The 19,181-nt window shown below is 37.7% G+C and overlaps 1 protein-coding gene across 7 annotated transcripts in view; it reads left to right on the top strand.

Moving 5' to 3' along the window:
- PLCB4 (phospholipase C beta 4) overlaps nt 1-19,181 on the top strand; it is a 425,441-nt gene that overhangs the window by 21,895 nt on the left and 384,365 nt on the right. For 4 of the 7 annotated variants that reach the window (XM_017868902.1, XM_017868898.1, XM_017868900.1 and 1 more), the window contains exon 2: nt 5,356-5,410. The exons of the other annotated variants lie outside the window; for them this stretch is intronic. The gene's annotated coding sequence lies outside the window, so the exon portion shown is untranslated. The remainder of the gene's footprint in view (nt 1-5,355; nt 5,411-19,181) is intronic. 7 annotated transcript variants of the gene reach the window in all.

Below are 19,181 nucleotides of genomic sequence, written 5' to 3'. Positions count from 1 at the left end.
AAAACATGCCATAGGTATGTAGAGCCTTTATAAGTCTTTACAGCTGTAAAATGAACTAGAGAAAGTCACTATCTGGGTCATGCGGAACCACATCTGGTTTATGATATGGGCACATAGTAATTGTGCTTGAGGTTATGATGGAGCCTCACCTTGCTTAGTTTTTGGCCACAGACTGAAGGTCCCTTTGAATGTTTCCTCAGCTAATGTAGGTATGCAGTTTATAAATAATATTTTCATAAGGACAAAAGTGAGAAGCAGTATTGTACAGCAGAAACGTGAGAGCTGGCCTTCCTAGGTTCTGACCTTCCTAGGTTTGAATATCCAGTCTGTCTTTTGCTAGAAATGTGACCTCAGGTGAGCTCCAAAGCTCCCTCTGAACTTGTCCTCATGTGAAAGAGGAGAGACTCGTGCCTGACTGGGGAGCGGTGAAGACTGCGTGAAATACCAGATGCAAAGTGCCTAACACCTCACCTGGTTTATACAGTAATAGCTACCTCTTAGTTGTAGTTCTGTGCTTTTCTTTCTACAGACATTTGACCATTAAATACACAATTAATTCGACTCATTATTATATTTCTAGAAGTGATGCTTACAGATTTTTTTTTTTTCTTTTTGAGGACTGCATGATTTTCATAAAGTCCCTCAGAGAAGTAATCTCTATGTAGTTTTGCTTCTTCATTCATTCAGCATTTGTCAATACTTGTTACAGGCTTGCTTCCTGAGGTCTAGGAGTTTATGTTTATCAAGAGAGATCCACAGATAACAGAAGTTACTGTAGAATTTTTTTTTTTTTTTTGAGACGGAGTCTTGTTCTCTCGCCCGGGCTGGAGTGCAGTGGCCGGACCTCAGCTCGCTGCAAGCTCCGCCTCCTGGGTTTACGCCATTCTCCTGCCTCAGCCTCCGAAGTAGCTGGGACTACAGGCACCCGCCACCTCGCCCGGCTAGTTTTTTGTATTTTAGTAGAGACGGGGTTTCACCATGTTAGCCAGGATGGTCTCGATCTCCTGACCTCGTGATCCACCCGTCTCGGCCTCCCAAAGTGCTGGGATTACAGGCTTGAGCCACCGCGCCCGGCCTACTGTAGAATTTTAAGTTCCACAGAAGGTGCATTTCTGAGGCCCTATAAAGCAGAGTAGCAGCATTTGAATCAGGTCAGCTCTTCAGCCCTCAAGAGGTATGTTCATGTTCTTGTTTTCTGTTTTTTAGTGATGTTCCATTTCTGGTGTTTAATCTAGCCACGCCCCTAAATATTTACTTTTCTTTGTGACACAGGTTAAGACTGTCTTAACTTAGAAGAATCTTCATTTCTTTGGTCGTTGGAATAGCATTGCTGTCTTTTTTGTCATCATTCTCTTTTGCATTGTTAGTATCAGAATGTAATGGTCCTTAGAAAAGCACAGTGTGGCTTGGGAGAGTGATGTGCCTTGTTGTTTCTGATGTTTTTTTGATTCTCCCTGAAGCCTGCTGGTGAGCCCGTTGGGTGAGACATCCTCAATGTTGACAAGTGGAAACTGTTGATGAGGTTTTCACTGCAATGATGATGTAACTGTTACTGAATAGCTATAGGGTGCATCGCAGTTAGTTAAAATAGGAGCAGCTTCTGAGGATACAGAAGGGGGAAAATAAGTTATGGCTGGTATATATTAGAATATTTTTGGCTGCGAGTGATAGAAAACAGCAGCCTAAACTCACAGAAGTTTAAGAGAAATGCAGGCTTAGGAATCTAAGCATTTGGGGCAGATGTGGCATCTCAGCAGTGCCATCAGGAAACGAGGTTCCTTCTTTCTCTCCACTCCTTATCATTTAGCATTTGTCTTCATAGGTATGAGATGGCTTTGCACCACCCAGGAGCTATTTTCAGGAATGAGGGATTGATCATGAGAATGAACTTTCTCAGAGCTCTCTCTCCTGTATCTCATTGGTCAAAACTGTGTCATGTGGCTATCCCTAGCTGCCTTAGTATCTGGGAAAGCAAATCATTTTAGTGTAGTATATTGGCTCCTAACACTATAAATGTTGGCTAAACAAATAGCTAGAGCCACCGTACCTGGGAATTTTGTTTTTGTCACATCTACTAGCTTAGTTTTAGATTTCATGATTTGGTAAGTATTAGATGCTACTTCATTCATTCACTTATTTGACACATATTTATTAAATACATAAGGCCTTAGGATATACCATTGCAAATTTAATAAAACTAGTCCTCATATTGTGGCTGCATGAATGTAAAATATCTAAGTATGGATGTGAGCTAATGGATGTTTCTCTTAGCTCATGTAGTAAATGGCTAGAACTGTGATTTTCAAATTGAAAACAACTGAATTTGTTTAGCTGACCTCCATCATGTAACTCGTTCATAATTATTACCCCTACCCTCCCTCCTCTGACCCTCAATCCTTTTACCGATACATTTGGAAACCTGCCTCCTGAGGCTGAGTTGTTCTGGTTTTCCCATAATACTCCCTTTTCCAGCTTTTATATGCTTACCCATTAAGTCAGACAAATTTCCTTTTCAGAGTTTGGCATTGTTTCTTTATTGGAAAGGAAACAGATTGTTTTAGGCCAGGAAAACTTGCAAAAGAAAATAGAAGACCATGAACTATGTTTTTTATTTTCTTGTTTTTAATCATCACATCTCATGTTAGGATTCAGTGTTGGGTCTCGGTGTGTTTTCTGTTCAGAGGGAATGTGAGGTTCTTCCTGCACCTGGTTTATCTTTGATGTGGGCTTGGCACAGCTTTACACATGGTCTTCCCCCAAACCATGACATAAATCCTGCTTTTTATTTTATGTCTAGGGTCAGGTTTCCAGTAGTGGTGTCTAGCGGGGTCAGGAAGTCCAATTCCTAGGCTGTGAGGATGATTTTACTTGTGTGTGACTTTCCCTGCTTGTTGTGAAAGCTCAGCTTTAGCGTCATATGGCCCCTTTTTGCTGTTTCAAATTTTAGTCAAATTGAGTGGTATAATCCATAAAGTGCCCATCTTTTGGCTGTTTCGCAGTGACAGATCACTCAGCTAGGATAAGCAGGTAGCAAATCTGGTAATTTATATGTGTGGCCCCAAATCTTTGCCACAAATAAAGGATTTCAAAAAAAATTGTTCCCTCTTGGATCTTGGAATTAGGAAGACTTTTGTTGATGAAACATCACATTGATACTAATGATATGTTATTCATTTCCCCAATTACATTAATCAAAGGTGTATTTAACTACCTACAATTTCTGACAAGCGTGAGATAACCAGTGTTCCTATGTTGATGTTACTTAATTCAAAGCAGGATACCTAAAATAAAAAAAGAAACAGAAGATTTATTGCAGCTAAATATATATGTGTTATTTGGCTTTGGAATATTGAAATAAATATTCAAAGCCATTTTTATGATTTTTTTAAACCATACCCATAAGCTTTTCATTTTCCTAGTGTGATATTTGATTTTAAAATTTTGCCTAAAGTATTTCTTTTGTTTTTTGTAAGAGAGTATTTGAAAACAGAAAGGTTGTGATATTTATGATCTGTGCATTTTCTGTGTATTTTCACAAATAATTTCCATCGAATGAACATTTTAAAACTTTTATTATGGAACACTTTGAATATACATAAAAGTACAGTGAATATCAAAGTGAACCTTCATATATCCATCATTACACTATAACAAACTCATGGCCAGTTTTATTTCATCCATTACTCCTCCCCCTCAGTGACCCCAACTGGATTGTTTTGAAACAAATCCATATTTGAAGCAAAAATAGATATATTATTTCTGGTTGGTCAGTTATGAACTGAAGATCTGTAAATGGTCCCACCCCAGTTGTTACTAGGTCATAGATTATGATTTGGCTTAGCGTACGTGCAGTGTGACCCATGTGTCCATATTGATCATTGATCCATCGTGGCTTTCTTAGCTATCTTGGCTTTCTTTTGTTAGCAGAGCTTACCTGCAACTGTAGTTTCAGAAAATAGAAAAGGCAGCTGTTACCATCACTATACTGTATTGGCAGTGAAGGGGACCAAAGTAATGCTGGCTGACATATGAAGTGGTGAAGAGCAAGAGAGGAAAGGCCCCAGATGCTGGCTTACACTGGGGAGTCCACCTGGGGCATTGGCGTTGCTTTGAAGGAAAGAGGTTCTGCAGCTAACTAAGCTTGGCCAAGAAGAGTGGGACTCACTTTGGCTATATGCAGACATGGAGGTGGTTGCACGGTTCACGATCCTTTCCGTAGGACGTTGTGAAAATTTCTTATTTAAAGTTTAAAAGGGACTTTTATTCTGAAGTGAAGCAAACACAAGCTAATGGAGGAGTTCTCATTTGGGGAGAGGGACTCCTCTGGACTGTGGTCTCCTTGAATTTATGCATTGGCAGTCATTTCAAATCTTTGGAGCTCTTTTGGGTCAGAATCCTGGTCATTGTTTCTGAATCTATATATCATTATCCCCTTTGGAAGTTAAATTACAGATGGAACCAAACGTACATCATGGTCAGAGTCAGAATTACATTCTTGTGAACTTTATCCTATTGGTCATTTTAATTAGATTTGACTGAAAACAGTTTATAGCAGTGGATGATTGACATATTAAACTAAACCATTTACTTTCTTATTTTGGCTTCAATGTGTAAAGCGAAAATAATTTATATTAACAAGTGATTTTGAAAAGTCATATTTAGTATTTATTAGTGACTAGTAGGTTTCTGTGTCAATTGTTTATTGAAAGTAATACATGTAAAATAAAATCAGAGGTATCCTGTTTTATTTGCATTTTATGTAGTTTTTTTGTAATCTAAAAGTCTTAGCTAAGAAAAATCGAGCTCATAAATATAGTTTATTGGCTTGGACAATAAAAAATCAATAGAAAGAGGTAGCAGCTTATAGTTCTGTTACTCTGTTACCTGCACAGCCCACCGCAACCTTTTGACCTAATTTTGCCACTGGAAAAGCAGAAATAAGAGTGCAGTTTTATGTATTTCCTTCTTTGTTTATACATTTACTTTATGGAATTAAACAAAATGTTTGAAAATATGTCATTGGGATAGATTGAAGTAAATACTCTAAATTGCTAGTTTTGAGCATTCTTCATTCATTTTTATCCTCTTCCAATTCTTATTTTATCATTTTGTTCTGTTACAAAAGCCCAATCACTCTGGAATTTAAAAACTCTTGTAAACATGCTTTTATGTACCGATACAGAAATGCACGAAATCATTCCTCACCTCTCAACTCTTAATCTAATTTAAATATTTCCATTTGTTTAATATTACAAATGAAATACAACATGATAAGATTATAGGCTGGTCTTAAAAATTCACATTTGCTATTTGTTGTTACTAGTAGATAGTTTTTCTTCTATTTTTTCTTCACAGGAAAAGACGGTTTCTCTCTGATACAGAATCCTGAAATGTGATCTCCCTTAAAAAGGTAGGTGTATGTGCTTTTTAATTTGTGACTTAAAAAAATTTTTATCTTGAATAAATTACAACCCAGATGATTTAATTGAGAAGCAATTTTTTTATGCCACTAACACGTGCCATTGCGAATTGAATTAAAACCTCAGATTCATCTTTCTAAATTCAATATTTAAGTTTGCCAGTCTTTTAAAAGAATGACTATTTTGAGACGATAGTTGATGTCTACAGCAGTCAATGTATGTGATGTATAATAAGTGAATGCTTCTCAGCAGATCCATTTTTTATTGCAATAAATTTATTTCAGCTCATCTTGATGAAATGTGTTCCTGTCTTTTTCAGTGGGTGACATCTTTCTAGGAAACCCAGAGAGTTTGGAAGTGTAAAATGGTCTGTGGCCAGTAAAAAATGTGATATCTTTCATTTTGTAATGTGAGATTTCTTTTTCAGAGTGTGGATTGTGATTTGCTTGATACTTTGTCAGCTGTAATAAGGTTGGGGGCATTCTTGGGTGTATGGTATCTTTTTGTAATCCATACAGAGCCTGGAAGAGGTTTCCACATTTTATGGAGTGAACTCATACTAGCCTAGGAGCCACTTTGGCTTTCTTTTTTTTCTTTTCTGAGGCAGAGTCTCGCTCTGTCACCCAGTCTGGAATGCAGGGGTGTGATCTCGGCTCACTGCAACCTCTGCCTCTTGGGTTCAAGGGATTCTCCTGCCTTAGCCTCCCGAGTAGGTGAGACTATAGGTGCCTGCCACCATGCCCAGCTAATTTTTGTATTTCTAGTAGAGATGGGATTTCACCATGTTGGCCAGGCTGATCTCGAACTCCTGATCTCAAGTGATTTGCCTACCCTGGCCTCCCAAAGTGCTGGGATTACAGGCGTGAGCCACAGTACCTGGCCTTTTTTTTTTTTTTTTTTTTTTTGGTTTTTGTCTCATACTCTTTATTCTGAAATATAGACTGGCTCTCCTGTTCTGAAAGGTGTAGTTGGGGACTTGGTTCTGATGAGAGCCATGCATTCAGGGGAGTGCCTGTGGAGACTGGGAAACCGCTAAGCATGAGCGGTGGGTCCCATGGGGCTGTCACCCCAAACCACAGGACTGCCTCAGAGATTTGGGGGGTGTTTTAAGGTCACAGTGGTCAAATCTGACCTCATGCCATTATCCTTTCATGTTATCCTCCAGTTTGCTCTCAGACTGTAAGATTTCAGCTCTTAGATCATTTCTGGGCGGAGAAGTTAGTCTGTAGAAACAGTTTGTCCTGATTTAATTATAATAACAAATTTGTGATGCTGATGGTGTCTTTCCTCATTCTTCTGCAACCTCACAAGAGTGGCCATTCACCTCCAGCTTTTAATTACCTATCCAGCTAGCTCCTGGCCATCTCTGCCCTGGAAATGGCTTCGTTCTCCTCTGACCGAGCTCACCAAGCAGTTGCTCACATGTTACTTATAAAACACCCACCTCTAGATAGCAAAAAGCGAAGATTATGGTCCATATTAGATCACTGGAAATCTAGTGTGGAGAACAAACATACATTAATTTCCAAATTGAAAATAGAGGAGTCGAAGCGGAGTTGTAATGTTTGGCCCATTTAAGATAAACTGAACCACTCGTATACATTCGGCATTTGGACATAAACCCTATACGAGTGTGCTACCAGAGTGAACTTATAGAGACCAGAGAGATTGCTGAGAATTTGCTTCAAAATTAGAGTTCAAAAACTTGCTGTATGTGATTAATTGCAGTGAATTGACTGTATAATAGTTAAATAAATGTTTGCTTTTTTTTTCTCAGATTATTTCTTCAAATTTTGGCTTCAAAGATGACACAGAAACATGAGTTAATCAAAGACAGAGAGCGAGGATAATTTTTGATAAAACGATGACTGCAAAAGAGCTGATAAGTGTGATATAAATGTTGAGTTGTGAAAATACACTTTTAGGAAATCCAAATTATTAAACCTTGATCATCTTTGAATGATAATTGGACTAAACTGCAGCATAAATCATCTGTATCATGTATCTGCACTAGCAGATATATATAGAAAAAATCTGACTTTCAACTACTAGGAAAGTTGCTTTTTCACATTTATCCAACATTAATCCAAAATCCCTCTTGGGAATAAAAACTCACATATCTGCAAGGTAGCCAGACAGTTAGGAGCCAGTCTTGAAAAGGCTTCTCAACTGTGTGGGTGACAGAGCGCAGGAGGCTATTGAGTATTGTAGAAGTCCTGGAGTATGTGGCAATTAATTCCAAGGATGTCTCATGTATTAAATAAATAGCCTCATATATATGTATGTGTGTGTGTGTGTGTGTGTGTGTGTGTGTGTGTGTGTGTGTATATATATATGATTATTTTAAAACTCTATTGCTCCTACTATAAGGAAATGTGTATGAATATGAAATGTTACTGAATTAAGGGGAGCTTTTTTATTATAATGTATTTTCTTAATCAACAGAAATTAAAGCTACTTTGTACTACTACCCTTTATACTACTATTATAAATGGCTAACAATTCATTTTGACACTAAACATGGGTTCTCATAATCAAAGACATTGAAAATTGTTGCTCTAGAACATGGAGAAGGTATCTGAATCATGTTAAGATTGGATCCATGATTCGAGCAAGACAGGGCCAGAAGGTTTTTAAACAATCAGAAGAAAGAAATACTCAGATGTTTATTTTATTAGATATTAGATTAGGTTACTAGGGGCAATGGAGGAACTTTCTTCTAAAAACGTTTAAACAGTCCATTTTTCTTGTATGCTAGATTGGTTAGATGTATTCTTCAGTATGAAAGCTAGTAGCCACATGTGGTCATTTAAATTTAACCACATTTAGTTATTTTAATTAAGAAAATTAAAAATTGAGTTCATGATTTACACCGGTCACAATTCACATGCTCATTAGCTACATGTGGCTAGAGGGCAGCACATAGAACATTCTCATCATCACAGATAGTTTTTTTTTTTTTTTTTTTGACAGTGCTGGGGACAGTTGTCATCACTAGGACTGCCCTATGCCACTGGTAGTACCACCACCACAAAGCTATTCCTAGGGGCTTTGCCCTGGGGTCCTGGCATTGAATGGAGAAGACAAAGCCTGGTTTGCCCTGTAAATCCTGGGAGATTTTTATGGACAGTAGTCCTTAGTGAATGCGTGGAAAAGAAGATTGTTTCCCCATAATCTTCCAACTCCCCTCCCTTTCATTATGGCCTATATCCCCTGACAAGCAGCAGGGGTCCATGTGCCAGTTTGAGTTAACATTTTATTGTGTGTACAGTAGACATTTATCCCCATTTGGGCTACCTGGCATCTGAATCCTTTTCCTGAATTTGGGGGCATTCATCATTGTGTGAAGCTGAGTGGATAAAAGTGCTGTTTCTCTTAACTTCCCAAGCAGAAATGCCCACTTTTGTGTTTTTCTTGATGTCTGCCAGCAAGTAGGCACACTCATGGGACTTCAGGTTTGTCACATCTGGGACTGGGGCTCTGGAGAGGTGGCTTAGAGAGGCAGTGGTTTGGAATTCTGCCCATCGCTGGTGCACACAGCACCATGGTGGCAGGTCCAGAGCCACCTGCGGTGACCAGCACCAACAGTGCAGTAGGTGAAACAGAGTCATTTACTGGGAACAAAAGCAATACTAATGGAAACAGCCTTCCCATGAGTGTAGGGAGCCAGACTAGTCTCTGTTCTAATGGACATCCTCCTTACGTGGAATAATAACAGAACAATTTAATTTTATTTGTTATTATTAGTTCTTTTTTAGAGACAGGGTCTTGCTCTGTTGCCCAGGCTGAAGTGCAGTGGCATGACTGTAGCTCACTGTAACCTCGAACCTCATAACAGGAAAATTAAAAAAAAAAATCAAAAGAAACCACTTAGGTGTAACACAAGGAAGATATGCTGACTTGTTTAATGGAAAGGAATATACTTTAATGGAAGAATACATATATCAGAATATCAAACATCCCATATGGGTTTAGTAATGGAGCAACTCCATTTTTTGTTTTTGATAGAGAATTGTGTTTATAATTCTGTTTCTTATATGCATAATGTAATCAAAACTGTTGCCTGTGAATAATCACTCTTTTTCTGATTCCTACTGGCTAGGCTGATATGCCTGTTTTATTGCTTTTCCAGAACAGATAGACTCACATATTGTTGCACGTTATGTTTTGAGTTCTTAAGCATATTGTCTCTTCCTCCTGTGCACTGATTCCCACTTCTGTGCACACAGCAGCTGTGTGACCATCTGCATCATCTCAGCAGTGCCACAGCTTCCTCCGTAGAATGCTACGGTGTGTCGCCCATTGAGGGATTCCTCATCCCAGGCATGATTTTTACGTGGGTAGGCTGCCCACTTGTGAGGTGAAGTTTCTGGTGGCTCATTTCCTCATATTTCATGATAATTGGTCAGAGGCTTGCCTGGCAGTGGAACCATCACCCCAGGGACAGAGGTTGCCTGCTGTCCATCATAACTTATGCTCAGCCCTCAATAGAAAAGAAGTATTGTGTGAAGCAGCTGCCTAACCAGAGAGACTGGTGAAGCAGCCTCCAGTTGTATGTAGGTGAGCTACATGCCTTGTTCTTACCAACACAATGTGAACAGTCAGTAGGGCAAATCTGGGACAAGGCTTTGAACTCCAGGCTCTATCGTCCTCTTTCCTGTGGTTGGATGCAGATGACTAGGAGGCCTGAGGGGATGGTGAGAGACGGGATTAAGTGAACCTGAGTCTAAATCATTGCATTATGGATGGCTCCTCACTATTCCTGTTCAGGAATCCATATGTTCCTGAACAGAAAATCTTTAATAGTCATATTTGCAGTCTTTCCCAGTAACAAACTCTATACAATGAAAGATAGAGCATAAATTATGTGAGCAAGAGAGAGAAATAAACTTCTATTATGTTAACTCTTTATATATTATCAGATTTGTTCATTGCAGAAGCTGACATTACTGTTGTATACCCTCATTCAGCCACATAAATCTCATCATTTCTTTTTATCAGGTATTAGCTGACATATTTTCATTTTTCAGTTGCCCATTATGTGGAATCATCTTCTTGCATTGAGTAGTAGCATGGCTTATACATGAGTATGATTATGGCCTATATACATTTCCTACATATTGCCTAGTGTTGCTTACAGATTGGTCTAAGAGTTGGAGGAGAGCTTCGTGCCTCATTGTAAAAACAATTTGCCAGTTTTGTAAATCAGCATTTTTTTTTTTTTTTTTTGAGATGGAGTTTTGCTCTGTCACCCAGGTTGGAGTGAAGTGGCACGATCTTGGCTCACTGCAACCTATGCTCCATAGGTTCGAGTGATTCTCCTGCCTCAGCCTCCCATGTAGCTGGGATTATAGGTGCCTGCCACTATGCCCAGCTAATTTTTGTATTTTTAGTAGAGACAGGGTTTCACCATGTTTGCCAGGCTGGTCTCGAACTCCTGACCTCAGGTGATCTGCCTGCCTCAGCCTCCCCAATGGCTAGGATTACAGGCATGAGCCACTGCACCTGGCTGTAAATCAGCATTTTGATTGAGTTTTTAATCCTTTTGGATCACTGCAAAGATTGTGGTAACTGAGAATTGAAGTTCAGTGACTAATTTTGCTTCATAAATGTATAGTAAATCATTGATGGTCTTATTAGAAAACATTTCCCAGGCTTAATAGTTCTATACAGGTGACAGAGGCATCCAATGAAGATGGAAAGAGGGAAACAATTATACAAAATCATCTTAGATTATGACAGAAGGAGAAAGCATTTGATACTCATTTAAAAGCAGCAAATATGGTGATTCAAGATATACATTTTGCTTTTGGCATGACATGTAAATTATTGCTTGGCAGAGATGAAGAATTAGGGATTTAATGTTTTTGCTTTTTAGTTTACTGTGTGTTGACTAATAACATTTTCTTCTTCTACAATATGGAAATAGCAACTGTATACCTGTAAGGTTATTAATGGAGGTTTTATGCATACTGATATATCTGACATGTTTTTGGTCCTTTAGGGGAAAAGTGCTTAATAAAGGTAAATAACTACTTATGTTAACAGTTTATTTCTGTTGACTTAATATACCTTCTTTTTCCTCTTAATAATGCCAGAGTGTATTTGGGGGGCTATAGCTTGAACAAAAATAAGACATTATTAATATCAGCACTTTGTAACCTGAGACAGATGATATAATCTCTCCTGCCATATTCTCTGGGGTTTAAAGGTGCTATTCAGCAAGATTATTATGAACACCAAAAAAATTTGCGTAAAATAGCTGCATGGCTGTCACTTCCACATAAGCTATGAAGGCGATGATGATAATTAAGTCTAGGACTTGCAGGAACCACATATACTCACTCCTACTACCTTTGTTCTTCTTCATGTCTACTCTGCCATTGTACATATTAACACATTGGCATATACTCTGTGCTTAGTGTGGAGTGTTTCTCAGACCTTTCGGTGTAAGACCCTTCTATACTCTTAAGAATTGTTCAGAGTTCTAAACAGCTTTTTAACATGCAGCTTATATTGTAACTATTTGCTATATTAAAACGTAAAATGGGGACATTTAGAAATACTTATTTGAGATAACAATAATAAACCCATTACACGTTAATGTAAGTAAGAATTTTTTAAATGAAGAAATACTGTATTTTTCCAAACAATATATGTTTGGTAAGAAGAGTGGCACCATTTAATATTTTTGCAAATCTCTTAAAGTCTTGCTTAATAAAAGATATGCGAATTCCCTTATTTGCTTCTGTAGTTTATTGAGATATTGAACATGATGAAGGCTCTGGAAAACTCAGAGAGTGAGAGTAATAAAGGGAAAATAATTTATTAGTATCATTATGGAAATAATTTTGATCTTTTGGAACCCCGAACTTGTCTTGAGCACACAGTTTGAGAGTGATTGGTCTACGTTAAATCCCCAAAGCTTATCTTTAGAGTATTTCCAGTTTTGTCACATTTACTACTTTGTACCAGAAAATCCCTTTCCTAACCAAAATATTAGTAAATAACTATTTCTATCTAGTTAATTCTTATTCAGAGAAATAACTAAGAGGCTAAATTATAATTTTAATTTTAGGCTGCAATTTTCTCATGTATTAATTGCACCTTCAGAATATTCTGGCATCTTAACCCATTTCCCCCATTCTCACAGCTGCTTTTAAGTCATTTTTCTCATTGATATGCACTATTATGAGAGCCTCTAAATTGGTCTCTGTCCCAGTTGCTATTGCTGTGCAACAAACCACCCCAGAACTAAGTGCTTAAAACAGTAACAATCACAAATCTGCAGTTAGGGCAGGGTTTAGCTGAGAAAGCTCATCTCTGCCCCTTATGACATCAGCTGGGGATATTTTGACTACATGCCAGAGGATCCACTTGTGAAGTGATTCACCTACATGCCTGGCAAGTTGATGCCAGCAGTTGGCTGGGAGCTAAGAACTAGGGGCTTCCGTCATCACCATGTGGCCTCTCAATGGACTGCTTGGTCTTCCTCATAGCTTGGTGGCTGAGTTGCAAGAGTCGATGTTCCAAGAGATACGAGCAAAAGTTGTCATTTTCTTAAGGTCTGGGCATGGGAACTGGTCTAGTGTCACTTCTGCTAGATTATTAGTCAAGCAGCCACAAAGCCTAACTTCAAGGAGTGGGAATACAGACTCCTACCTCTCGATTGGAGAAGTGTCAAAGAATTTGGGGGCCATGTTTTAAAATTACCATATTCCCTCTGCCTCAGTCCTTTTCACCCACAAATTGCCCAGTATTTGCATCTTGTCCTCAGATTCAGTTTCCCAGAACATAGCTGTTTGTCCCGTAGCTCCCCATTTTCTACCTAAGAACAAAATTAATCTTGCATTCAGAGCAATCCATGTATTTGTTTACCCTATTCCTTCTTTAGTATACCCTGTGCTTTAGCCCAAATTTATCTGGGGTTTTCTTCTTTTGCCTTTGATTGTACTTTTTTTCTCTCTTCCTAGAATATTATCCGTTTAATCTCTTCACATCATAACATTCTGTCCTTAGAATAAATGCCACCACTCACGTGAAGACTTCCTTAAGCTCTCCATCCTTCTGTATTACGTCCTTCTATTATCTCTCATCATATTAACTGTACCATTTTAAAGACCTCCCAATTTCTGTCTTGTACAATAATATATGTATATTTTATATACTCGACTAGATTTTATGTTCCTTGGAGGGGATCCATATTTTTAAGTATAATATTAATCTTTAGTTGCTCTGATATCTTGAGATATATGTAACAAGCGCTTGATTTTTTAAAAAATGAATGAATGAAGATATGAATGAAATTAACAGAGTATGTTTAGACTCACCTAAAAAGCTATTAGAAGTACTATGATTGTTGATTAAAATTGCTGGTTAGCCACAAACTAAATAAAGAAAAATTGATGATTTAATTACCAAGCATAAATATTAGACAATATTATTAAAAAGAGATCACACCTAAAATAACAGTACAACCATACAAATGTTAGGAATGACTTTCCTAGAAATGTATAGTAGGAACTAAGTAAGGAAAGCTACAAAACTGAATTGTAGGAGTTTTGTACAATTCAGCTTCATAATTGTACAAATTCATAAATGAGTTTCATATTAGTAGAGAGAGATTCTTTGTTCTTGGAAAGCCAGATCCAGTATGGTAATACAAAATATAAGATTTGTTCAATTGAAGTGTACATTCAGTACAATTTCTGTAAAAATAGGGAACCTGACAAAATAATTCCAAACTGCATCTGGAAGAATGAACCTATTAATACTCTCAGAATTACAGGAAATATTTATGAGGGGCACTTGCCATCTTAGATATTAAAGAATATTTTAAGTCAATGATGATTGAGCAATGGTATTGATACAGGGATACATCAATGAGTAAAATATTAAAGAACCTTGTTTTACATACATGTGTATGGTAATTTAGTATATGATAAAGTTGGTGTTTCAGATTGGTAGGAAAAAGATTAATTACTCAATAAAAAGTGTTGGGACACCTGCAAAGTCTTCTGGAAAAATAAAGCAGGCTCTGTACCACACTGCTAATGTAGAAATAATTATAGGGATCAAATTATATGTATAACAAGATAAGCTATAAATGTATGATAAAAATCTATGGATAAATATTTTTACAATTTATGTGTATGTGGGGAAGGCATCTCTAAGTAGAAACCATGAAGGAAAGGATTTAAAAATGTGACTACATATACGTATGTTTTACATCTTTATTTTTCAACGTGTTGGCAACCATCTCAACTTGTTTGAAGGACAGACCATATACTGGGAAAATATTTACAAACAATATGATCAACAAAAGCTGATATTCCTAAAGTACAAAGAGCTTTTAAAATAAACTCTTATAATCTTATCAGCAAGGTGAACATTTAATAAAGTCGTGAAGTAAATAGGCAATTCATAAAATAATGAATATGGGGCCATGAAACATGTAAAAAGGTGGTCAAATCTGTCAGCAATCAAAAGTGCAAATTAAACCAACAGTGGTATATTATTAGGTTGGTACAAAAGTATCGAAAGTAATGGCAAAAACCGCAATTACGTTTGCACCAGCCTATATTTCTCAGTAACTAAAATGACAAATAAAATAAGCAAAAGTTCATAATTGATGATGCTGTGGGCAAACAGTGTAGTTTTTTTTCAAACTGCACTGAAGGGCCATATTTTCCCAGTCTGTTTTTGACAGATATGCTTGTAACATACAGTAAAAATAAGTAGCCAGAAAACAAAATCACAGATATGCAGATTAAAACATCAAATATCACACACACACACACACACACACACACACACACACACACAATATTCATCAGACATAAAATTAACTCTCAAGTTGCGTTATATGTTTCTAAATGTTTACTCTCAATTTCTGGACCTATTTCAGTGGACCAGTCAGGAACATTTTGCATTCTAACACCATTCTATGGACCACTCTTAGAATAACATTCCTTTAATGTGCCAATGGGAACATAAACTGGGTCAGACTTTGTGAAGGGAAGATTGGTAGTATGTATAAGATTTTAAATGTGCAAACCCTTCTATGTCTAGGAATTTGTTGTAAGGCAAATTGGATAGTTGTGTAAGACTATTTATCCTAGCGTCTTTGATGATAGAGAAAAAGATGAAATCTAAATATCCTCCAGTAGGGTAAATGGTTAAATAGTTATGGTAGAGTCAGACTATGGAATACTATGTGGTCATTAAATAATTAAGCAAATGTATATTCATTTTTTATTATAGAAAATTTCAAATGTACACAAAAGTAGGATGAATGCCTAAACCATCTCCATATGACCATCACCCAGCTTCAACTGTTACCCAGTTATGGCCGATCTTGTCCCTGCCCCTTCGAGTAGTTGTGCGTTTATGTGGGAAGATTACCATGACCTTTTGTAAAGAAAAACCAGGTTATAGTGGAGCATTTATTTACTTGTTCAACAATTATGGATTATACTCTCACCTCCGATGTGGTACTGTTCTAGGTGCTGGGGCTTCAGAAGTGCATTAAAAACATAAAAAACTCAGCTTGCAGCTTAGATTCTAGTGGGGAAGAAGTAACAACCAACAGTCAAAATTTTAGCATATAGTTACCGATAATCATTACAGAGAAAAGGGAGAATAGGGAGCATAGGGATGTGTTGTCATTTTAGAAAAGATGAATAGGGAAGCCACCCTCCCCCCATCCCCACCTGAGATGGTGGTATTTGAGTCAAGGCCCTAAGTTGCTAAGGAAGGACTACATGTCATCTGCAGGGGTGACCTCCTCAGGCTGTTGGGGGTGGGAGTTAGCAAATGCAAATGCCATAAGGCAGAGGTGAGCCTGCTGTTTCTGAAGAAGAGCAAGGAAGCCCCAGGTTGAACATGGGGAGAGTGCTGGGAGATTGGGCAGGAGGGTGGTGTAGGGAGGAGGGTCTTATAGGCTTCTGTGCAGACTTTGACTCCTGCTCTAAATGGAATAGGGAGCCTTTGGAGAACTGGGAAATGGAATAGGGAGCCTTTGGAGAATTGGGACCCGAGAGCGATGGGATGTTACTTTTGAGAAGACTCATGTTGGCTGCTGAGTTCAGAATACACTGTGAGGAAGCACATCCAGAAGAAGGAGAATCAGGAGGTTATGTTCCTGTGTAATCAGGGGAGATTGGGGGATATTGATTTGAACAAGGTTTGGAGGGATGGAGGTGATTTGAAGAGGTCAGGCTCTCAATCTCTTTTGAAGATGGAATCGGTAGGATTTGATCATGGATTCCATGTAAGGTATGAGGAAGGAAGAGGTGGTAAAGGGGATTCCAGGGTTTTGTGCCTGGGCAATTGAAAAGATGGAAGTGCTATTTACTAGAATGAGGAAGACTGCATTATGAGAGGTTTGAATGGAGAAGATCAGCAGTTGGTTTTGGATATGCAAAATTGTGATTCCCATTAGGTGTCCAAAATGAAGATAGAACCAGGAGTTAGTTGGATATTAAGAGTCTGGAATTCAGATGGGACTAGGCTGAAGATGTGTAAATGTGGGAGTTGTGAGTCTGGATGAAGTCACTAAAAAAGTGAATGTGGACAAGAAGCAAAGACAAGACTCAGAGGACTGAGTCTAAGGGCATTTAGAAGGTGGGAGATAGGGAAGAATCAGTGTTAGAGATCAGGGATAAGAGTGAGCTAATGAAGTAGGAGGAAAACCAAGGGCATATGGTGTCTTAGAAGCCACCTGCTGAGTGTTTCAAGGAGGGAGGATTAATCAGAGGGGCTGTCAAAGAAAATGAGGACTGAGATTTGACTGAACAGGAGGCTGGTGCAAAACTTGGATCAGCATAACATGTCAGCTTGAATTCCTTGCTGAGGTATGAATTATGAAGCATGGAAATGATGATGATAATACTATTATTAAGAATTCAAAAGGAACAAGTTCTTTTTTTTTAAGAATGCCAAATATATTCCCTACCATTAAAATTGGATATAGCAGCCAAAAAAGAAAGAAAAATGAATTAAAATTACTGAAAGACAATTTTACATGTTGTGTCAGATAGTTTAATTTAAATATAAGCTGGTTAATCCAGATGCAGCTGCCCAAACTTGGAATAACATGGGGGAAAAGCCTAGTGAGAAAGCAAAGTTGCAGGAGAGAGATATAGAGAGATGAGAGAGAGAGGGAGAGAGAAAACAGAGAGAGAGAGAGAGAGAGAGAAGAAAGGGGTGGTTGAAGTAGTTGCATAGGAAAAACCAGGTGCCTGGTAAACTTTATTGAGTCCCAGAAATGTAAGGTGCTCCCCACCAAAAAAAAAAAAAAAAAAAAAAAAAAAAGTGTTAGCCGCTCTTATCACGAACTTTAGCCTGAATAGACTTGAAAATGTATACATTTTTCATAGATGGTTTCCCTGATACTTAAACAATATACCACGATCTTCAGAGCAGAGATGTGAATTTGTGTCCCTGGTTCTAAAGTATTGAACGTTTATAAAATGGTGTGGCTATAAGAATACCAGATTTGTGCTGGAGTTTCAGTTTCTTTAGGCAGTTGATTTGATTAAAACAAAACAAAACAAAAACAAACAACCAACTCACACTTCTGGTCCTTTCTCTGGAAATTATGAATAAAAATATCAATAAAATGTTAAAATAGAATTTTAGCAGTCTCCCTATTTGGGAAGGAGAATCTCACAATTTTCACTGGTAGGCAATGCATGTGGGGTTGTAATGCACAAGTGTGGGAAATAAATAAAATGATTGCTTTTTTTTTTTTTGTAATGGTCTAAAATGATACCTTCTTGATTTAATGAACCTTTCCCCTACTCCCTGCCACCACCCCTGTGCAACTTACATACAGTACACATATTCTGGTGCTTATCAAATTATAAAAGCTGGGCTCATGAAATAACAGGAGGATTTTTGTTTTCTGGTATCAGTCAAAAGTTGTTTGGAAAACAGGCAGAACAAGTTAAAGTGCAAGCCTAATACAGTGAAGGGAAAGATTTGTGTGCCAGCCACAGATGGACTAAGTTCGTTCTCACATAAATATTATCCCTTTGTTCTTGCCAGGGCTGAACTGCAGTCATCGTCTTAATTAACTCAGGGAGTTTTCAGTTATAGCTTCAAAATCTCAGTCTTCTGGAAATTGTCATCTGGCTTTATGTTGTCCCTAAGTAGCTGTGTGACCTTGACGGGGGTACTTAACCATTTCAGGCCTCAGTATTAGGAGTGAAGGGTGTGGAGGGCCAGCTTAGCTTTCTTCTAGCCCTGATGTTCTGCGAATTTGTTATTCAAGTTTATGGACAAGTTTCCACAGAGAAGGTTAGCAGGGTTTTTAAAAATTATTATTATTAAGCCATGGGTATTTTACTAAACAGCACTCAACTATTTTTTGCAATGTGTTAATTTGTAGAACATTTTGAAACTCAGCATAGAAAATGAATGCACAGGTCAAGGCTAACATAGCCTTTCAACCATATTGTCTGGAATTTTTTTTTTTTAACATATAATAAAAGTTACAGTTGAAGAAGAAATGCCAAAATATATTTTTGATGGAAAAGAACAACTTACACTGGTTAGCATTTATTTCAATGAAATTTGAATCTTTAAAACGTAGGATTTAAACATCTTTCAATGGACATATCCATTATTGTCTCAGATTCATAGGAATGTCTTACAAGCTATGATTTCTCCTCTACGCTGTCTTTTGTGGGGGAAATAAAGAGACTAAACAGTGTTTAGATTATCTCTACACATTTTACATTTCTCCCAAAGGCTGCA

This window comes from Rhinopithecus bieti, unplaced genomic scaffold (assembly GCF_001698545.2).
Source record: "Rhinopithecus bieti isolate Rb0 unplaced genomic scaffold, ASM169854v2 scaffold_4658, whole genome shotgun sequence".
Lineage (NCBI taxonomy): Eukaryota > Metazoa > Chordata > Mammalia > Primates > Cercopithecidae > Rhinopithecus > Rhinopithecus bieti.
The sequence above is the reverse complement of the archived record's forward strand: the minus strand, read 5'-3'. Positions and strand labels throughout refer to the sequence as shown.